General features: G+C 41.7%; 1 long non-coding RNA gene across 3 annotated transcripts; it reads right to left on the bottom strand.

Annotated features, from left to right (window-relative positions):
* Nucleotides 1-397: 397 nt before the first annotated feature.
* LOC104912572 lies at nucleotides 398-20651 on the bottom strand. 3 transcript variants are annotated; one of them, XR_004160945.1, is made up of 8 exons: nucleotides 18628-20651; nucleotides 18325-18414; nucleotides 18106-18235; nucleotides 17340-17488; nucleotides 8724-8917; nucleotides 4897-5010; nucleotides 2825-2927; nucleotides 398-880 (listed from the first exon to the last, which is right to left on the bottom strand). It is a non-coding gene; the product is annotated as an uncharacterized LOC104912572 (long non-coding RNA). The 3 variants fall into 3 exon arrangements; XR_002118500.1 differs by having other exon boundaries at nucleotides 2825-5010; XR_794753.2 differs by lacking the exons at nucleotides 398-880; nucleotides 2825-2927; nucleotides 4897-5010 and adding an exon at nucleotides 8139-8287.
* Nucleotides 20652-20657: the final 6 nt, after the last annotated feature.

The following is a 20657-nucleotide window of genomic DNA, read 5'->3' as shown; positions in this document are numbered from 1 at the left end:
GAGGCGGATCCGCGGCCGACAGCTTTTGGGGAAGGTGTGAGGCCGCGGGGTGTCCGTTCGCGAGGCTGTACGCGGTGGGAGCACCCTGCCGTGGCCTCTGTGGCACGAACCATCTCGCTCCGTCGCTCTGCCCCGCAGGTGGCACATCACGCAGCGGCTAGCCTTGCACTGAGCTTTGGTGATGCCTTTTTGATGAGGACAGTCCTTCGCCTGACCTCTCTTTCCACCTCACAGTTCTCATGGGGCCTCTCTGGTCAATCAAGCAGAGATTTTCTCAAAATCAGTCTCCAGCCAAACACTGCTTGGAATCGGGCTTGGGAGAAATGATGGCTTGATGCACGCCTACAGTTGTGCCACAATGTGTACACAAAGCCCTCTGTATTTCCCAGGTAATACCAAATATTTATGTAAGTGTGTGCCCATGAGAGCTGACGCTCTTCAGCATGGCAGATGAGATTTGCCTGTTGGCTGTGCTGAAGCACCTGTAGTGCACCACATCATGGCCCACTGGTGGGTGCTGTCAGTAGTGCCTGCCCAGCCCTTGTGCAGCTCAGCCTGAGCCCCCTTCTGCTCCTGTACCCCAGTATATTTTGCTCTTACACACTCATAAAAGGGAAAAGGTGATTTATTTTTTTTTTCCCAAGAGTTGCATCCCTCTGCTGGAATGGGTCTTTAAGGAAAAATGTCCAGGAAATCTGCCCGTCATCCACAGGGGCAGAAAGTCTCACCCACAGCCCCATGATCGGCAGTGTGGGATCTCCTACTGCTTCCTTGGGTGGCCCCAGGAGCCGCTGGTGGTGCCAGCACACAGCTTCCCCCATCACAGTGTGGGCACCCTACTTCGCTAACCTGAAGGACGAGCTGGCTGCTCGGTCACAACCTGTAAAGGAACCACAAATTATCCGAGCACACATCTGTTATTGCCATCAGTACAAATGTAACTTACTGTATGATTACAGATATTTTTGTGTGTGTGCAAATTTTACCTATGTAAACTTGTGGTTAACATGAGTGCAAGCAAGTGACACTTGCAGTGACAAATCAAGAAGGTAAAGCTGTATAAAATGGGAGAAGATGAATGCTAAATCCTGTAAGAACTGTGTATTTCTGCTTGTTGCTTCCAATTTACATTTAAAAACTACTGATTTTATGTTTATATTACTTGAATCAGTATAGAGATTTGCAAATTAAATAATAATTTAATGCCTTTAATTTTTCTTATGGTTTGCATAACACCTAAAAAAGCAATCTGATTATTTTTTGTAACAAAGATAAGCAACTACCAAAAAGGTTTACAGATGCAATTCAGGAAATCTATCCAAAGTTCAAATTAAAGCCTGTGTAACTTGTATTGCACAAGATAATTCATACTGGAATCGAATTAATGATTGTTGCTCTAGCCCTTCCTTTGATTAGTGAATTGATTCTGTTATTTTTTTCCAGGTTTATTTGGCATTATTGGAGAAAACTGGATGAAGACTGTTCAAGTCAAACTGCTCGTAAGCAGGTCATTGGTGGCCCTTTGCAGTCCACAGCCAAGATGTGTCCTCGTCACCTTTCCCATCTCTAGTTGAACAATGGATGCCATCCAAGTAAGAGAACATAAAGCAAGATAGAAGATTTATAATATTCTTCTGCTGTGATTTTTTTCATTATTTGTTATTTGTTATTCTTTTGGCACAGATCTTTTCGTAATCAGTACTACAATTCATAAAATATTTCAGAGACAGAACACCCTACGTGCTTCTGAATCTCAGCCCACTCTGTGTCAAATGAAGACAACAGTACTCCCTTTCTCAATCTGTTTGTGAACATAATCACTCCTGGTGTGGTGTATTCAAGATTCTCAGTGTATACTGACACATGCTGACCCACTGTGTGGCCTGGAGCAAAATGCCACCTGCTTTGGCAAGTAAATGCAAAGGAGAGGTTGGAGTTTGCTTTGGTTTCAAAGGGTTTCTTGCCTCCCAGACCAACTAGAGCAGATGCAGATAAGTTCAGAATTGAACAGTGTTATTTTTCTCTGTGACTGATCCTTGTCTGAGGACATGGGACATCTCAGATTGGGAAGTCCCTGGCGGTCTTCACAAATGCACAGCTTTTCCTTTCCATAAGCGCCAAAGTGCCCAGTGCTGATGGGCTGACTGGGTACCTGTCCTTTACAGATTGCTAAATGTGATGTGTCTGGAAGCCAAACAGCAGCCCAAGTTCTGTAAAACTCTGCGGTCTTCCTGACAGTCTGTGAGTGCTTGTATTTTATGTTTCTTCTGCCCTTGTGTCAAAAGGTCAGTTAATTCAGAAATGGGCTGCTGTGGCCTTGCCAAAAAGATATTCATCCATACCTGACAAAAACAATAATATCAAAAGGCAATTTTCCCTGGCCTTTTGTTGTACTTCTACCCAGCTAGTAATAAACAGCATCCTTGGGCACAGATAGTTCAGCAAAATAAATGGGCTGACTGCAAGAACTGTATACGCTTTTCTCTTCAATTAGATGAGAAGTAAAAGCAGGCAATATAGCTGTTTATAAATTCTGGTTGCAGACTTGGAGAATGTAGTCACTGACTTTCTTAGTCTGTGTATGCAAGGACATCCTCCTCTTTACTACTTTTTCTTTCTGTCGTGCAATTATTAGCTACAGTGAAGAGCCATATGTGAACAGCCATGTGTAAGGACTGCCGCTGTAACCGTCTGAGATCACATTCTAAACATTTCAGTCTGAGCCTAGAATACCACCACAATAACAGAATACTTTCTCCAAGTGGTTGCCAGCAATCCCCATCGCTAAAGAACCCCAGTACACTGTTCTTTTTAGTATACTTACTTTAAACTTAGCCTCACATTCGTTGTTGAGATATCATGTGTTCAAATCAGTCTAGACAGCCTGCAGTGACTTATTAGTGACTTGAAGAGAAAAGGAATCTGTCCTTTACCAAAAGAGACCAAAAGAGAAGTTATATAAATATGTATTGGTAGGCTTCCAGTACTTCGTGCTACCAAACCATGAAGACAGCAGATGTAGAATCTCGATTACAAATAAAAATAAACACAGAACATGTGAGATCCTGCATTGTTTGGATGGCTCCATTTTTGATAGATGTATTTAAGAACCCGAACAGTTATATATGAATTCTTAGTAAAGATCTGAGGCAAAATTTAAATGTCATCAATGTAGGCTAACTGAACTTCAGTGAAATTATATTAGTGCAAGCCTTACCTAAAGGAGGCTTTCAAAAACCCACCTCCTCTGGTTAACTGTTAAGTTGAGATGGAGATGTAAAACTGTGTCAGTAGTATTTAAATCAGCTTTGCAAAACTGTCAAGAAAAGTTACCGGCTCAGATCCAAAACCTATTCACAAATGCCCTTTACCACACTGAAGGGGAGGGAATTCAAGAAATGAATGATTTGTTCACAGAGCTGGATAGCCTTTGGCATCATTCCCTTTCCCTCATCTTTCCTTGTATGCTGCCCATGTAGTTAATCTCTTCCTGTGCTTGAATTGCTCTGTATTCCCCTGGCATTTCCCTTCCTGGGCATTATTAATTTCTGAGCCTGGGGAAATCAGGACTGCATCAATGAAAATACGTGTAATACAAAGGAGAAACAAACCCTGTGTTTACATTCACTTCACAAAACTTTCTATTTAAAGTCTTTGTGCATGTCCCCTGGGTATTTTCTTTAGCTTGTCCCTTGTAACACTTCGTACCTTTGATAGTAGGTATCCAGTGCCTTTGTTTTCCAATAGAAAATAGCTCATTACTGGTATTTTGGCTTCTGATTGCTGGTTAATGGAATTTGTTCCAGCTTTAACATCATTGCAATAAGCTACAAAGAATCATTTGTCATGATTGCATGGGCCAGGCTCATTTCTGCTGTAGCTCACAGACAGCATGATTATCCAGGAGACTAGAAGAATGCAGTAAAGAATAATGCAAAAATGGGTAAAAGCCAAGGCTCATCAATCTTTGGTGCTGTGGTATTACATCTGTATTGTATTCAAAGCCATGCAGTTAGAACATATTAGCATATGAAGCTGTCTGATTGCTTTCTGGGGTCTTGTTCTTTTGGAAAAGTAACTACAGATTTCAAGGTACTTGGGTCAAATGAAGAAATAGTTTTATACTAGCTGGCACAGGCTGTGCTGTTAAGCAAGATTGTATTTGCAGAATCTGTAGTATATTCCTCTTCTATCAGCTGTCCTTCCCTGTGCTTTAAAAAGAATACTGTTGATGTCCTATACCTATAATCAGCTATGTAATAAAAGTCTCCAAGGACACAGTTCAAAAACCCCAAGTAATTCTGCAACATATCCCCAGTAATATTAAAGTGACAGTAACAGACAAAATCAGACATGTGCAATGCATGTGGGTTGGCTCAGCCCATCCTGTGGCCACCCCCTGCCCCACGCCATCATGGCAGCAGTTCTTCCTGGCTGAGAGGCCTGGCCCAGAACCAAACATCAGTATGTGACTGCCACTATCTAGGCTGAAACCAGGGCATGGGGAGGGTGCAGTGCAGTGCTAGCTCAAGTCATGGCAAATAATTTTATGCACTTTTTTACATTGCCTAAGGATAGTCCTGTGAACAGCTCCTGCGCTGAGGAGGGCCCAGGGCACATGGCATCCCAGGGCAACGTGAGGGAAGTGCCTTTGGTTACCTTTGAGAAGGCTCAGGGAGGATCTGAGCATTGACTGCAGCTGCCTGATGGGGGCATGGAAGATGAAACCTGATTTTTTCTGATAGGTGCTCAGTGGTGGAGGAGTGAGAGGCATTAGGTTCACGCTGGAGAATGTACAACTCAGGCCAAAGGAAAAGCCTGCCACCATGAGGGTGCTCAAACTCATAATACTTGACTTAAATATTGTAAGAATATTGTAAGAAACTACTAACTTACCTTTAGAAGGGATAATTCATCTAAACTCCACTGTTTTGTATTAGGTACGTGCAGGTTTTGTCCTTAAGAGGTGACTCAGGTTTCCTGTGTTGTTGGTCTGAGATAAACCTGTAACTGTTAAATTGCAAATCTTATTTACTAAACTGATGGTTTTACTTTCCTCTTGTCTGAGTTCTGCCCCAGTCACCATCACATCCAGCCTTACTTCAAATTGAAAGCCTCTTTCATCTACTGAGCTTTCTCCTTGGCTACCCTTTCCCCCTGAAACACCTTCCACAGACACTTTCTTGATACCTCAGATGTAACGTTCATCCTTTTTTTACTCCTCCTGGTAATATTTTGTAATAAAATTATATATAACATACCTACATTTCTCATGCCATGATTAAGAAATATGTTTGCTCAAATTTTCTGGGATAGAAGTTACAGCATGAGAAAAGCTTACAGGTTATTTTTGCCTGAAAAATACTTGGATCAATTCTATGAGAAGCTGACGTTTGCTATCCCTTTTTGCAGATAGCTTTAGGGGGACACAGGCTTGGTTTTCAGAGAATTACAGCTCCCATGATCCCCAAGAAGAATTGGGCCTGAGCTTTGACAGCGTTGCACTTTAGGAAAACAGGAAAGTACACAAAGGTTTTCCTCACTTAAGCAAGACAGGTAAAACTGATAAGTTAATGGAGAGTGGTAAATGCTAATGGAAAATCCTGGTAATGGAAAATCCTGGAAATCTGTGATGATAATAGGAGAGGACCAAAAGGCAGAGAGAGGTGGCTAAGGGGTTCTACGGAAACAGTGGATTTGTTACTTAGAAAGGTTGTTAGCCATGAGTTTTCGAACGTTCAAGGAAGGATGGCTAAGGAGCTAGAAGAAAGTAAGTTTTAAGGACAAAATTTAGCTTCTAGCAATGTGCAAATGAATGCTATGGGAAAAGGAAGACTGAAAGAATAAAATGCTTGTGTCCTTGTGCAGTGTGTGCCAATGGGTCCTTTAAAGTACGCTGGGATGAAGACTTCTGCTCATCCTGTAAAGGGAGAGGGAGGTGGTAGGTGTTGGTTGGTTGTTATGGCACTTTTATTCGTTACAAGGGATAAGGGCTTACCTGAAGAATTCATGACCTGCCTGACTGCGGTAGGGTGAGTTGGTAGGATAAGAAACTCAGATATAGACTAGCTGATAGCAAGTAGAGGCACTGTAACTTAGCTTTGCGTTTTCTGTGTCTCCACCTACAACTGTAATCTCATTTTGATCTCTCTCTTTTGAAACTGTAGGTGTTGGTGATGATCTAACTAGCACCTGACTCTCCAACCATCTGTCTGGGGAGGACTGAGTAGGGATGAGTGAGCTGTGCTCTGTGATGGGGGCGTGGCTGTTCCACTGGTGGGTCCTGATGGAGGATTGCTTACAACTTCCTTAATTTTCCTGTCATTCCTGAAATACCCCCTGCATCCAATCAGTGATAAATGAACTTGAAAGGCACAGTCTGTCAAGATGATGTGGGGAGTAGAGAAGGGTAAATCCTATATCACCAAGAAGTCGAGAGGACAGATCTTTCTGATGCACTTTCTGAAGCTGTGCTGCCTCGCTTTATGTATCTCTACCCAGTGAGTTAGATCATAATGCAAGTAGGTCCTCCATTATGGGCCCAAAACAGAATAAATATAGCCAGAATAAATACAACTAGATGTTTGAAAAGATTCACCACAGAGTTTAAATTGTTGGCCCAACTTCTGTTGTGGCTCAATACACCAATCCTCAGTAACAGAAAGTACCTTTTGCAATAGGTAAAAAAAAAAAAGAAGAGTAATCTTACTAGTTCAGACTACCTCCTGAAAATGCACTGTACCATTTTGATCTGTGTAGGACATGCTGTTTCTATCCGGAACCTCCTATGGGGTAATTCAGAGACAATAACAGCCTTTGTTCTGATTTTGGATTTGTGCTCGGTTTTGCACTGATTTGGATGGTAAACATACAACTGAGACTTTTAATTCTAATGTGGAGCTATATATATTTCAGATTTTTAGCAATTCCCCTTATGAATGATTTTTCCTTTGATAATTACTTTTGCCAAAAGTAATGTTTTGAAACCTAACTTGGACCATCTTGATTTCAGCAAAAATAATTCCGTATAGTTGCTCTTAGAATGAGGCTAGGGATTAAATGTCACTCTTTTATTTTAAAATGAATGATTTGTTGAAAGGCTATTTTGTTTAGAGTAAGAATTTGTATTTGCACCCCTCTGTAGTGCACTTGAACTAGTCCTGCCCCATCCGGATGAAGCAGTTTAGTTGAAGCAACAAAGAACTTGACAAAGATTGTGAAAGCTGTCCAAGAAGCAAGATAAATAGCTGGTGCTCAGCTCCAGGATCAGAACCAACCAGTGAGCATGTGCACCCCATGCTTCTGTGCAGATTTGTTATCTGCTTAGAAATCCCATTGTTCTCATGATGGATAGAGCAGAAATCTGCCCAAATGTGAGAAGGTCATTGGCCTTCAAAAAAATCTCTTACAAGTGCAGCTGCCCCCTTGCTGCAGTGTGCTGTCCTGCTTTGCTCCTTATTCCGACCAGGACTGCTACACTTACTGCTGAAAGCAAGAGAAATCCAAGTTGTGGGCTTTCCTGGACAGGGGACAAAAGCTACTCTGAGATATGGCTGTGGAATTAGTGAAGTGGGATGAAGCAGCTATGCATATGTAAAACAGGAGCTGTACTGTAATACAAATTACAACTCAGAGGAGCAATGCTATCTTTGGCTGCATGGAATAATATGGAGATGACAGCAAATGCGCTGTAATTTGTTTGTGTGAACAGAAAGCATGCTGTAATTTGTGTGCATGTAATTGTTTCAAAGCGTGCAGGATTGTCCATCTCTTTGAGTAATTTTTCCTCTTTGCTGCATGCACAGCAGTGCCTGAAGCCCCTCGGTGGCTCTGCATGCTCCTTTGTTGCTGCTTGGCGAGTTTCCCCCTTTCTTTTCTCCCTTTTTCCTACTTTGATAGAATAGCATTCTGGGAAAGGGGATGCCTGCTATTTATAAAGCACTGCAATGCAAACAAATCAGCTCCAGATGAACCTTGACTGGGAAAATCTGAGGTACACATTGTGCATTATACGCAAGCAGCTAGAAATCATTGCCAGGCAGGTGAGGAGCCCTAAGTTCCAGGCATCTTTTCAGTCCTTTACCAATGACTTACCAGTAGAAACACCTATGATAAATTGGTTAAAACTAGACTGTTAATTTGTTTTAAAATGTTTATTTATTTCTGCTTGATGGGCCTGTGCTCTGTTTAAAGTAATCATCAGTTACTAGACTGAGCTGTACCATGTCTTCAAAGCCTTGTAAAAGTGATACTTGTAATGGAGGTAAATGGTGTTGCCCACATTTTCCTAAGGGAAAACAGAAAAGTAGAGCAATGTACAGTGAGGCTGTAGGGGAGATGATTCAGCATACAGCTCTGGTGCTCCAAGTCAACAGATATGTACTCTGGATCTTGTTTTGTTAGCTGAAATAAACTAGTACAGATGTAAAACTGGAGGGATGCGAGTTCATTACTGAGAAACAGAATCATTAACAGCTAATTGAAAGGAGGCTAGCTCCAACTTGTCCAGCTGTTCTCTCCCAACAGCTTGTCTGATGGTGTAATACGTTAAAAACAATAGTAATCCTGCTGTCCAGTAACATGTATAGGCTAGTTATTATAATCTTAACTACAGCTAAAGTAGAAACTCAGGTAAAGCCAACTCCAGTCTATAGCAACAATTCTTTTAAAGGATTGGCCATTAGTACAGCACTCTCCGCACTGCATTGGTTTTCTTTGCTTACCAGATTTCCTTTGCTGCCTCTAAGCCAACAGTTTCATTCCTTGTTTTATCCTGTGGAAGAATTCAGATGCCAAAATCCATAATGGAGTTTCAGGCATGCAACTTGCTGGGGCATCTTAGTGCAATAAGGCAGTATGTCTTCTCTCCCTCATGTTTAAGTATGGGTGTTGAAGGTTTCATTGCCTGCTTCCAAACCTAAGGTGAAGGAGTTATTAAACAGGTTAGAGGCCACTTTTCTAATACAGACTAACATCCTCAGTTACATGGCTTGGTTCCTTCTCCTTGAGGGTTAGCAGAGGGAATTGCAGTGGAGTATTCTGACGCCAGATCAATGCCTGTTCCCGAGCAGCAGGCTGCTGTCACAGATCAGGGTGCCCAGCTCTGTGCTGCTCTGACAAACACTGTGTATTAAGTAACTCTGAACAAGCTGTCCTGCATTCAGGATTATTCATATCACCATGACATTTTCTTGAGTACTGTAAGCACAACACTTGCACAACACTTTAACAAAGGGAAAATGAGGTAGGATTGCTAGAACATCTTTCCAGCACCTGAAAACTACATGGTCAAACTAACCTTGAAGAATCCTTTAAATCCATACTTGTCAATAAATTATAATTAAGATATGGGATTAGCCAACAGAGCTTTTGATTCATAGAGCTAGCACTATTGAGCATGAGGAAAATAATAGATTTTATTGGGTAATTTGTGTGTTTGGACGCACAGTCCTTCAAGCCAAGTCATTCCTATGGCCCTGAGAAATCCCTGAATGAAAAATTCTGCTGTTGCCACAAGTCATCATTAAAACAGAGAGCAAAATCCTCCTCGTTTCACCTACCACATGATACCAAAGGGAAAACACTGTGAGGGAAATTCTGCTCTAATGCTTAAATTTATGTCATCTGAAGAGAGGCACCATTTTTCCTTACTGCTGTAGAAAGGAGACTTGAGCTCTGAAGCTCTACTTCCAGCTTGGCCCCATGCAAGCAGGCCTGAAAAGCACAGTAAGTTTTAATTAAATGTTTAAGTTTCAAGTTTAAAAGGCCTTCACAAATAAGCCTTGGTAATACATATGTTATTATGAATGATGAGGTGTATCTAAAATATGTATTGTTGTTAAGCAAACTAAGGCTACTGAGAATAAATATATGTGCATGTATGTATGTATATAAATATGTGCACATAAATATGTATATTTTTTTAAAGGAAAACGTCTGGTGCAAATAACAACTATAGAGCAGTGACAGCAGCCTGCCTTGCCTGGTCTTCTGTTCAGCACCGTGACGGTTTCAAAGACCTTGATGTCTGACACAGCTGCACACAAGAGGAAGTCACAGAAGCAGATGCAAAGAATTTTGATCAGAAGGGAAAGTCCAAAAAATATTTTCACAAGCTAATGCTAACACATGCATAAAGAGCTTGGTATAACTACATAAGGAAATGGTTGGTATGGTATAGACTTCTCTGCAGGGGAGGATGGCTGTTATTCCTTTTTTGATGATGAATATCTAGGAAAAAAAGGAAAAATGTAAAAGGACATGAAGAAAGAGTTCTAGTGTTTTAGGCTCTACTGAATTATGACTAGAAAATCTTGGACATCTTGATGGTAAAAAACATTTCTGTACTGTTTCTGTTAACCTTTCTAAGACAGGAGCTGGGGCTTCTGTCTGAGAAGAATCTTACCACTGAAGTATATTAAAACTGGATGGGTATATTCTGAGCAAGCCGCTGTTCAGAGTTTTGCAGAATGTCTGAGGTATTTTCTGAACAAGCTGTGGGCAAGGGCTCGTAGGATGGCGTCTGTATTCATTTTTCTTCCTGTTGCTGATCTGTCTTCTCTGTATGTGGAGCACTATAGTAATATGTGGCTTTTCAACAGCGCTTCCATCAAAGGAAGGGAGGCAAGCTCCTCTTCACTCTCACCTTTGAATAGGAAGAAGTACCAGAGCGAATTGACTGTGAGGTCTAAGCAGCCTCTCACCATCAGCAGGGGACAGGAGCACATTAACATCGTGCCAAGTGGTGGGAAATCAGAGTTATCCAGCATGCCCCGTGTAGTTCTACAGCTAGTGTAAGACTGAATGCCAAAGCATAAAAACACCAAATATGAAGATTTAGGGAGCCAGTGAATCAGCATGTCCTTCCGAACTTAGAGAAGCAGTTTTCTAGCGTAGGCTCATGTATCACCCCGTAAGGTTTAGCAGGAGATTCATAGAAGCCTGGAAGACTGTTAATATACCATAGAAGGAATTGCATCTATTTAACTATGTCATTTTTTTTCATCTCTTTAGTCCCCTTCGGAACCACCCTCGCTTTCTAGCAAGGTTTTAGGAATTTGGCAGATGGTTTGAAGAGCTGGACTTTGAAGTTCTTCTCTTCTTTATGGGTGCTTGCCGACAAATGCTTTGAAGCAAGTCTGGAATATCATCATACTTCTTACAGACATGTACATATTTTCTTGTCAGTAAACAACATACATTACTGTTTAATAAGACCGGTATTATACTTACTGGGACCACAGTGTACAGTGAAACACCCCAGATCCTGCATATGGTGCACACTTATGTTACAGAAAACTGCAATAAACAAGTCATTTTTAGTCATTTCTCTCTCTTTCAGAAAAGAGCTTATTTACCTGTTGTTTTCTTACTCATAGTGAAGAACTGTTCAGAATGTGTTATTAAAAATAATGGATGCATTTGAGAAAAGGCCTTTTTGGACTTCTGTTCACTAGAATAATTTCCTGAAGAAGTTAGGGGAAGTGTAAAAGCAAATCCAAAAATCAAACAAAACAAAACAAGAAACATATCAATCTTCTTGAGTGAAAATCTACAATAAAATTGAGCAGAGAATTTAATTACAAAATTCTCTAGATGTGTTTCTCAAAAGACAACTGTGCCCGCATGATGCTGATGGGACTTGTGCAATGATCTTTAGGCCTTTCCACTCTGATAAAAAAATCTTCCCAACTCCCAGTATTCCAGCTGGCTCAGAGACGGAGAGAGGGATGTCTTCAGAGATCTTTGGGATGTGTTCAAAAATGCATGTAAGTATATATGTCTTTGGTACTTTTCCAGCTGCTCGCTTAAACTTGACTGTGTATTGAGCGCTAGGTGTGAAAGAAATATACTTGTCTTTAAAGCTAGCTAGAATAGGATTTTTGTTTGTTTAATTTAGAAGTTGGCATTCTGCCTCATACTTTTTCTTGTTGCTAATAGCAGGTAATTTCAGTCTCTGTCAGGTCCTAAGAACTGCTACAGGAACTGAGTGCACAAGAGGAAAGGATTTACACCTTCTCATTTGGCTGACATCAACTAATTTGGCAGAAAAAAAAATCTTTGGCACTCTTGGTTTTAAGAAATTTGCAAGCCAAGCAGGCTTTGCTGAGCTGTTGTTCAGTGTCTAAGAATTGCTAAATTGCAGGATTTCAGCAATGAAATGGCTACAATAGGAACATCGCTTCTATTATTTCTGAAACACTGTGGGACCACCTTGGGATTTTCTTGCTGTTATTTTCCTGAACAATCTGGTGCTGGAGACTAAGTTTGCAGTTAACATTTATGCAGCGTGTTTTTCATTTATGCATATGTTTGTCAAATTCCTTTTCTGCTAAGATGCCTACTTGGCTTAAAAAATAGCAAAATAAGATGGGAAATCTTTGAGGAGAATTCACGGATCTCTTTTGTAAAGCAAACCGAGGCCTGAGGGAGCCTGGGAGAGCACAGCTGTTGGTGCCCACGGTTCCACCTGGGTACTGCTCCTGGCAAGCACCAGCACCAAGCCTGCACTTCCTGACCACACAAGGTATTTCTGTGACTCAGGGAGTGCGGGCTGCAGCCCTAGTGACAAACGTCCTCCAGCACAGGCAAATGAATGGAAGGTACTTCTAATATATGTGAATACACAAAGGCATCCTGCATACTGGAGATGTCAGATGCCTGTTATGATGACTTTTAAAGTAAAATTGAAGGAAATATTCAGTAATATTGATGAAAAAGTGAAATTGCATCATTTTGAAAATCCCAATATATTATGATTATTTCATAATTTTCACGTTCTTTAATACTAAAATCCTGAAGCCAATAGAAAGTAATGAATCATATAATTGAATCTATCTTATTGGCTGGCAAAGGTCTCTGCTGATAGCACACGCTCATCTGTTGTTATAACTCATCATTTAGGAGAACCAGAAAAATAGGAAAAGGAGATTAAAGGCAAGTAACTTGTAGAATTCTGTATTCCTCCACCCCGTTAGATATAGCAGGATCATTTTGAACCAATAATCTCCAAAAAGAAGATTATTATATTTCAAAAATCATTTTTATTGTTTTACATTGTCTTAAATTTACTACTAATATTCTCTATCAATATTAAAAGAGAAGCATTTTATAAATTCGTATCATTTTACTGTGTGGTACCAATTTTGCTATTTGCTTAAATTTAGCAGTATCACAAATATATGCAATATAAATGATTTTCAGGAGTGCTGGGCGCAACTTGTATACTCATTTGAACAATACTTCGTAGCTTATGCTATATGGGCAGAATCTGCAAATTCTTTAAAAGCATTTTAAATATAAGCAATGACTTTAATAATGACATGAATAAAATAACCTCTAGCCAGGTAAGTGGAGCCAAGTATGCATTGAGATCTGGCCACAATAGATTTCAATCCTTAGAAAGAATTTAGGACAGAAGGAGATGCTAAGAAATTGACTGCCATTCCGAGTACCAATGCAAAACTTATTACTGTTGTCCAAATATCTTTTCAGCACATCAGGCTTGGATAAAGTACATTAGTAACAAACCTTAGTTAATATACACGACATTTCTATTGGGAAGATTTTGCTAGACATCTGGTATGCCTATCCTGATACCACGGTCATACATAGACGTAGATTTGCACTCTAGTGTATGTAGTTCTTCATCCTATCTTGTTTTTTCTGTCCTTTGTCTTCTAATTACCTCTGAGTATATCTTTTACCAGGCATTGTCATTCTATGTCCTCTCACCAAGACAGTGTTTATTTCGGTATTTCCTGAAGGTAAGACAAATACCTCATTGACATCAAAAGCTTACCCTTAATTGCATCCATGGCATGGCTGTTTAGAGAGATGGGCTCTACACACACTGGCCCAACTCAGCAAACCCATGGGACTCACTGCATGGGAGTACTGTACAGGTTCAGGGTATCTAATGCATATATTTTTGCTCATTTGCTTTAGGGCTCTTTTCAGACTGAAAGTCTGAGAACCACAATCCTAGTCCTGAAAACATACCTTCCTTCCTGCCACACCTTCCCTGTAACCTGTCTTAGCTACATCATTTATGAACTTTTTTACATGAGGTTGTCTATAATTTTTTGTGCTTGCCTGGTGCTGGCAATGAAGATTGTTAGTTGGCCCTTACATAATAGTGTAGTAAAGATACTACAAATAATTGTCTACTTTGAAGAAGGATAGTGTCTAAATTTATTGTCATGATATAAAATCCATTAAAAAGGTCACTTTTTGCATTGAACTCAATCTTGAAGTTGAATTGAAAGCTGTGTGAAGGCTGGAGGACAGTTGTGATTTTCAGGGATGTTTATTACGCAGAACTGAAAAACCAGACAGTTGCACTGGGCAGCCAACCTAAGGACTTAAGGGACCACTTGTGAGTATTATTCAGGTTGCAAGCCTCTTTGACTTTGAAAGCCTTGCTCCCTCACCCTCTAGTTCTGCATTTTCACCATACCCACATACCTGCACAGCTCTGCCAGAAAGGTGCGTGTCTGTCTCCAGGGAATAAGTGCACAATACTCTGCTTCAGGCAAGGTCAGCTGGGTTAGTTAAAAAAACTGACAAATGCAGGCTTGTGCCCAGCAGTGTGCTTTGTCCAGGGCAGATGTGGGAAAGAGCAGCATAATTCCAGCCTGCAGAGCTATAGGAAGAGGCCTGATTTCCAGGAGTGACAATTCCAGTCCCAAGATCCTTAGCCTGCAGAGCCAGGTCTGGAAGAGGATGTTTACTGGCAGCCCTGAAAATAATGAGTGTTTTCTGAGGCTACAGTCATGTGGCCATTGTAGAGATGGCCTTCTGGAGTTCAAAGACGTCCGTTCCCATCCTTAAAATGGAAATTACCCTCTTCCTGGTATAGCTCAGATGTCTACAACAAATCACTTGGGCACTCACTCCTCACGTGTTTCAAAGGCAACAGGATCAGTGAGTGCCATCTTCACTGCTCACTAGGGCTGGCTGGACAGCTGCTGCAATGACAAACGTCTGGATGCCTGTCATCTCTTACACAGGCCCAGCTGCTTCTCCAGTACATAGTTGAGCCTAGACTAAAGATCATTCACTTTGCTACCCAAGGTTTTGTGTGGCAGTGCAAAGGGTCTGGAAAGTATGCAAACTGCATCTGAGTAGGGACTTATGCTGCGAAGAAATAACTTTTAAAACAATGCACATGTTTAAGAGGAGGAAATTTCCATGTGAGAAACCTAGAGTTTGTACCAGAGTGTGAAATAGCCACAAACATACAGGCATTTTAAGAATGCAGGCCAACCAAGTCTGTCATTTAACTAACAGGAAGCATCAGTGTAGCTGAGGCATGAAAGTTGGTACCGGCCAGAAGCATGGTAATCTCTGGCAAGCATGACTGCCTAAACTTGCTATCAGGCTTTCCCCTCAACTCTCAAAGCAACTTCCTTCACTCCCAAGGAAACTGAGCTGGCACTAAGTTCCCACGAGAAGCAGATCTGCCAGGCACCTGGAGAAGTGCCCCTGCTGGCACTGTGTGCCATCGAGCAGTTGCACAGCCTACCTGCTGCCTGCTCAGGGCCTACCCACGGCCTGCCTGCCTGCTGCAGGCTGGGGGCTGCTGTGATGGTACAGCTGATGGGAGCACCTTGGTGATCAGAGCTCTGCTATGCAGAAAGCAGCTCAGCCCATCCTGACAAAACTTGCTCTGTTTGGATTCAGGCTTGCTATTCAGCGAGATACCAAGCTTCAGCTGACAGGGTGAATAATAGGAATCTGTCACATCCCTTGGTAAATAGTTTTAGGGAATAATTACCTTCAGTACTGAAACGATTTTAATCTAGCTTCACTGTCCAATCATTTTGTCTTGCAGTCTTTTCCTAATTGATTTCAATGGCAGCACTCACAGAAGCCACTTTCCCTGCAGGTGTTTGATGCACCAGGATGATTCTGCCCCTAACCTTGGAGTGTTGGTGCATGGTGGTGCTACAGTGTGACCTCTTACTTCAAGCTGGGGTGGAGCACAGTGCTTATTTGTCTCCTAACAAATACATTTTCTCTGAAAATTTGCCTCCAGTAGTTTGAAGCATCTGCCTCTTTCTGGCCATTTTCTGACACGTTGTACACACATTTGTTCCTCTCTAATACTGCATTACCAAGTAGGAAAATGTCTGCACCTGAACCACTTGTTTTACCACCACTGCAGCTTTCACTATTGGTTGCAACAGCTGAAGCATTGACTTTTTTTTTTTAATTTTCTGTGTGTGTAATGTGACCATAAAAATCTTGTTCTGACCAAATCTCACACTGCCTGTACAAACTCTCTACTGGCAGTGAGGCTCAAAGCTAGAAAATGGAGCTAGCACAAGAGTCTGCCATTTCTCAGTGTGGTAGTAGCAGAGCAGCGAGGATGCCAGGCTTTCGCACAGTTACACTGCACTGCTGCAGTCTTTGAAAGAGACCAAGGCTGGGTACAAGAGAAACAATCTGTACAGTAATTGCAGCAGCTGCTGCTGTAGGAGAAGCTGTAGTGCTGGGAATTACAGGCCATAAGTCTGCCAGGGTATTTTGCAGTTATCTTGTGCAAGATGACAGTCACAGGCATGCATTACAGGCATAAGTTTGTACTTGAACAGAGACTTGAATTAGTCTGTTAAGGACTTCATTATTATTCCATGTATTATTCCATCAACCTTGAAGTGGGTCAGGTACTGCAAGGGAAGCCAGCACTGGTTGGACAGCATTAATTTTTGTTATTATGTACATTGTCTGGTTAGACCTGTTTCTGAAATGTGCCACTACACGATGCACTCATTGCAGCAGCCTCAGCACATCTCCTGCCAGGCCCTGCATGCAGAGCACAGGCAGCCTGCTTGCACCAACCAGAGCCAGCAGGGCTTGGACAAGGAGTGGGGCTGTGGGATGGGCACACTAGCAGGGGTTCTGTCCGCTGAATCAGGTTGCAGATGGATAGAGCAGGGCTCGGACAGTGCCACAGAGTCTCATTTCCTTCCTGCGTGTGAGAATGTTTGGAAGTATTTCAGACTGTTTTGATTTTGGAACTGTTGAGCTGTTTAGGCTGTCATATTTTAATGTTTACTCTATTTGTGGTATCATTCAAATGCAACAGAAATTTTGTTTAAACACAGCCTAGCCAAAAGTTGTAAGGAACGAGCAAGCAAAAAAACCTTTTGCTGCCTGTCTTCCTTTTGCACAGCTCAGACTGCACACCACAGGTGGAAGCACCAACTAGCTGTGGGTTGGGGACTGGACCAGCACAGCTCTCATGCACACAAAGTCAGTCAGCAAGACATTATTGTGATCTGCAGAGGAGAAACAGAGGCAGCAGAGACAGGGCACTAAAAGCATACATTTACCTGGTTGTCCTGAGCTTTGTTGTTCTTTCAGTGATTTTGAATAAGATTCTGCATTTGGCAGAACTACTTCTGGCAGAATCTTCCACACACTCAATTCAAATCTGCCCTGTGCTTCACTCTTTGGATGCCTGTTTTGCTGGTGCCTATCTCTGTGGTGTTAAAAAAATATACATTTTTTCCTTAGGTTGTAGAAGCTGTGATAAAAAGAATGATTTTTTTAATTGTATCACCCAACAGGGAAGATAAGGAAAGTGAAGAGACTATTTTATAGTTATGGTTACTGCATCACATATTCATGCAAATCTGAAAGCAGATATCATATGCAAAGTGTGCAGTCATGTACAAAAAAAAAAAAAGCCCTCCCCCAATTCTGGGCTTTAAAGAGAGCACACTTGCAGTATTTCCCACAGCAACATGCAAAAGCTATTTTGTTCCTTTTTTTTCTGCAATGGGACCTTACAAAGAGAGGTCAAACCCTAAAACATCTGCCCCCGTATTTGCAGGGAGGCATTTGGGCTCTCTGTGGAGCAGGACTGGGTCATTCTGTTTCCTGCTGCAATGTAAACCTTTTTTTTTTCTCCTTGTTTATTTTAATAGTCAAATATTGCTGACAGTCGTAAGAGTAAGGGGAATTAAGCATGTATGATTCCTTGAAAGTGATATTTCCAAAACATCCTGACTTTGATGGAACACAATCAAGCCTTAATGAGGAAAATGTGAAATACATAGATTCCCGCAGATGTACGGAGAGAATATTTTTCTGTACCTTAAACAAAAGCCATGCTCCGGTTTTAAAATCTTCGTTGTGAGAAGGTAAATTAAGATTGACTCTCATGTAATGCGCTCTTCACTTTCTTCCAAAATTTCTGCTACTCTTTGCATGACTAAGGTGAGTGCTAAATCAGATTATAAAAATAGAATTTAAGTAATTAAAGATTTGTGCCACCTTCAAGATAAACATATCAATGAGAAGGGTCATCCTTACCATGCTGATGGAAAGATGGTAACGTCTCATTCAAGTGAGCATATTTAGTGATATGAGTGATATCTAAAAGCAGAGGAGGACTGATATGACCTCAGGAAAAAAGGAAAAAAGAGTAAATGGCTGCTTTACTGATTTCTTCTCTGTTCCATGTAAGTCATTCAGAGGGCCCCTATACCTCATAATTGCATGTGGTCAACATTGGCAGAAAATGTGTGTAAGGCTGTTGTAACACAAGAACCCTGAACTTTCAAGAAGCGAGTCCATTCCTCCCCACACAAACCGTTACTTGGCTGCAGGACTAACAGAAGATACAGAAGATCTGCAGGCGAGATAGCTGAGATGATCTGTTTAAGCAATAGGGCGGCTACTTCTTCCTATGTTAATCTGTCTTCCACCCATCTGTCTTGTTCCTGGCTTTGACCTACCAAGAATTAACATTATAAGCACTTAATGAACCTCTAAATTAGTCATTTGTGTAAGCTTAAAGCCTTAACTTTTAGCTAAACTTCATATTGTACACTGTGGAATGCAAGTAGAAACTTTGCACTAAAAAAGTTGTTTCCACCCTGTGCAGTCACAGAACAGACCTCAGACATGAAGGAAGGAGCTGTGGGTGAATTTCTATACAGCAGATATCCCCACTGGATCATAAATTCACACACAAACAAGTCTCAAGATTGCAATTTCAGCTTTTAATAATAAAGTTAGCATTAGCAATACTTGTGATAGGGTGCTGTAAGCTCACAATGTAAAATAAAACTACGTGACATGAGAATTGGAGTATAAGTATTTTTATTTTTATTCAGCATATTGAGTCTAAACCAACAGCAACTAAGGGCAAGTCAGCGCTTTTCAAACTTTTAGATTAAAATACTCACAAACAACAAGCAAATTGGATCAAGAGAAGGGAAGAAGCTAGTGTCCCTAGGCTGCCATAAGCATAAAACCAGTATGAGAGGAAGCACAAAAGCAGTAATAGGAGAAGTTAATCTGGAGCAATCTGCTGCAATGGATACAGGAAAAGCACATAGGGATGGTTTTCAGCAGTTCTTTTTCTTTTTTTTTTAATTTTATTGGAAGAAGACATGTCAGTTCCTCAAAAACAGTTCTTAGGAAAAGCTTTGGTTTTTGAAAACAACACTGAATTTTTTGCAAAGTACTCTTGTAACATTTTCAAACTGAAAACTGCATTCCAGTACAAATTTACGTTTCACTTTAGTTTTTCAAGCTCTTTTTACAGAAGTCAAAACCAAAACTTTTTGAATTATTTGGCCTTAGCTGTCTTACAAAGGGGAAAAGAAAAAGAAGGCATCTGAAAATGCCCTAATTTTGAAAAGGAAACACTTAGGAGCAAAACAAATATTGAAATGATGTGGAAACAATGTGGAAGCTGTGTTCTTTGTATTAGCAAACAGCAATCTTCCCCTTCTCATCTCATCTGTTTGATCTGTATTGACTATGCTGTAATTTTGAGAAGGACTCACTGGCATTGCATAGTGCTGCTGCAATCATTGTTTATTGTCTTGCTGTTATATAATATCTTCTCCAGGCGTATACTTAATTCTGATCAGATTAAAGTGTACTAATATGTTTATAGTCCCAGTGGGAAGTGGTTGTAACAAACACAGAGACAAAAGGGACGCAGTTGCTCTTTCAGAAGGCAAACTAGCTCAGAGAAGTTCTCTGGTGTCCTGAGGGCACGTGCTGCAGAGGCTCCTGGAGGGGAGCTGTGATGGGAGAGGTAAGCAGAGCTGCAGGAAGATGCAGCGGCATGCCCTGCTATCCAGTCATGGAAGTCACCTAGAAGAGATTCTCTTCCTGGCTGTGTGGTGTGCATCCTTGGGGACGCCAAGTGATCTCTAGACCCACCTTTCGAGCTCCATCCCCAACCCGAAGTCAGGCCCCGGTGCATTACGTTCTTGCTGACCGGCCTATCTTTTGGGGAGCTGTACTGTGCTGCCGGCTTACAGGCCCTGGCGCTTGCCAAACACCCTTCCCTCCTGCAGCACCTGCCCTTTCCCAAGCGGCCTATATTTAGCTCCGTGCCCGTGTCAGCACCGCCTCGGGTGGCTCTCTCATTTCTCAGGCACGCATCGTGACGGCAAAACAAAACATAAACACAAATAAACGCCTTGCATCACGCCACTCTGCGTCTCCGCGGAGGGAAACGCCCACGGGTGACATGACTCAGAGGGGCAGAATTGGAGACATCAAAGGGAGGCCGAGCACCGCGTGCCGCTCCCGTGCGGGAGCGGAGGTCGCTGCGGGCACCGCGGGACGGGCTGCCCGGCCTCAGCTCCCCGAGCGCCGCGAACCTTTTCCCGTACGAGCGC

This window comes from Meleagris gallopavo, chromosome 11 (assembly GCF_000146605.3).
Source record: "Meleagris gallopavo isolate NT-WF06-2002-E0010 breed Aviagen turkey brand Nicholas breeding stock chromosome 11, Turkey_5.1, whole genome shotgun sequence".
Lineage (NCBI taxonomy): Eukaryota > Metazoa > Chordata > Aves > Galliformes > Phasianidae > Meleagris > Meleagris gallopavo.
This window is presented reverse-complemented; position numbering and strand designations above follow the sequence as displayed.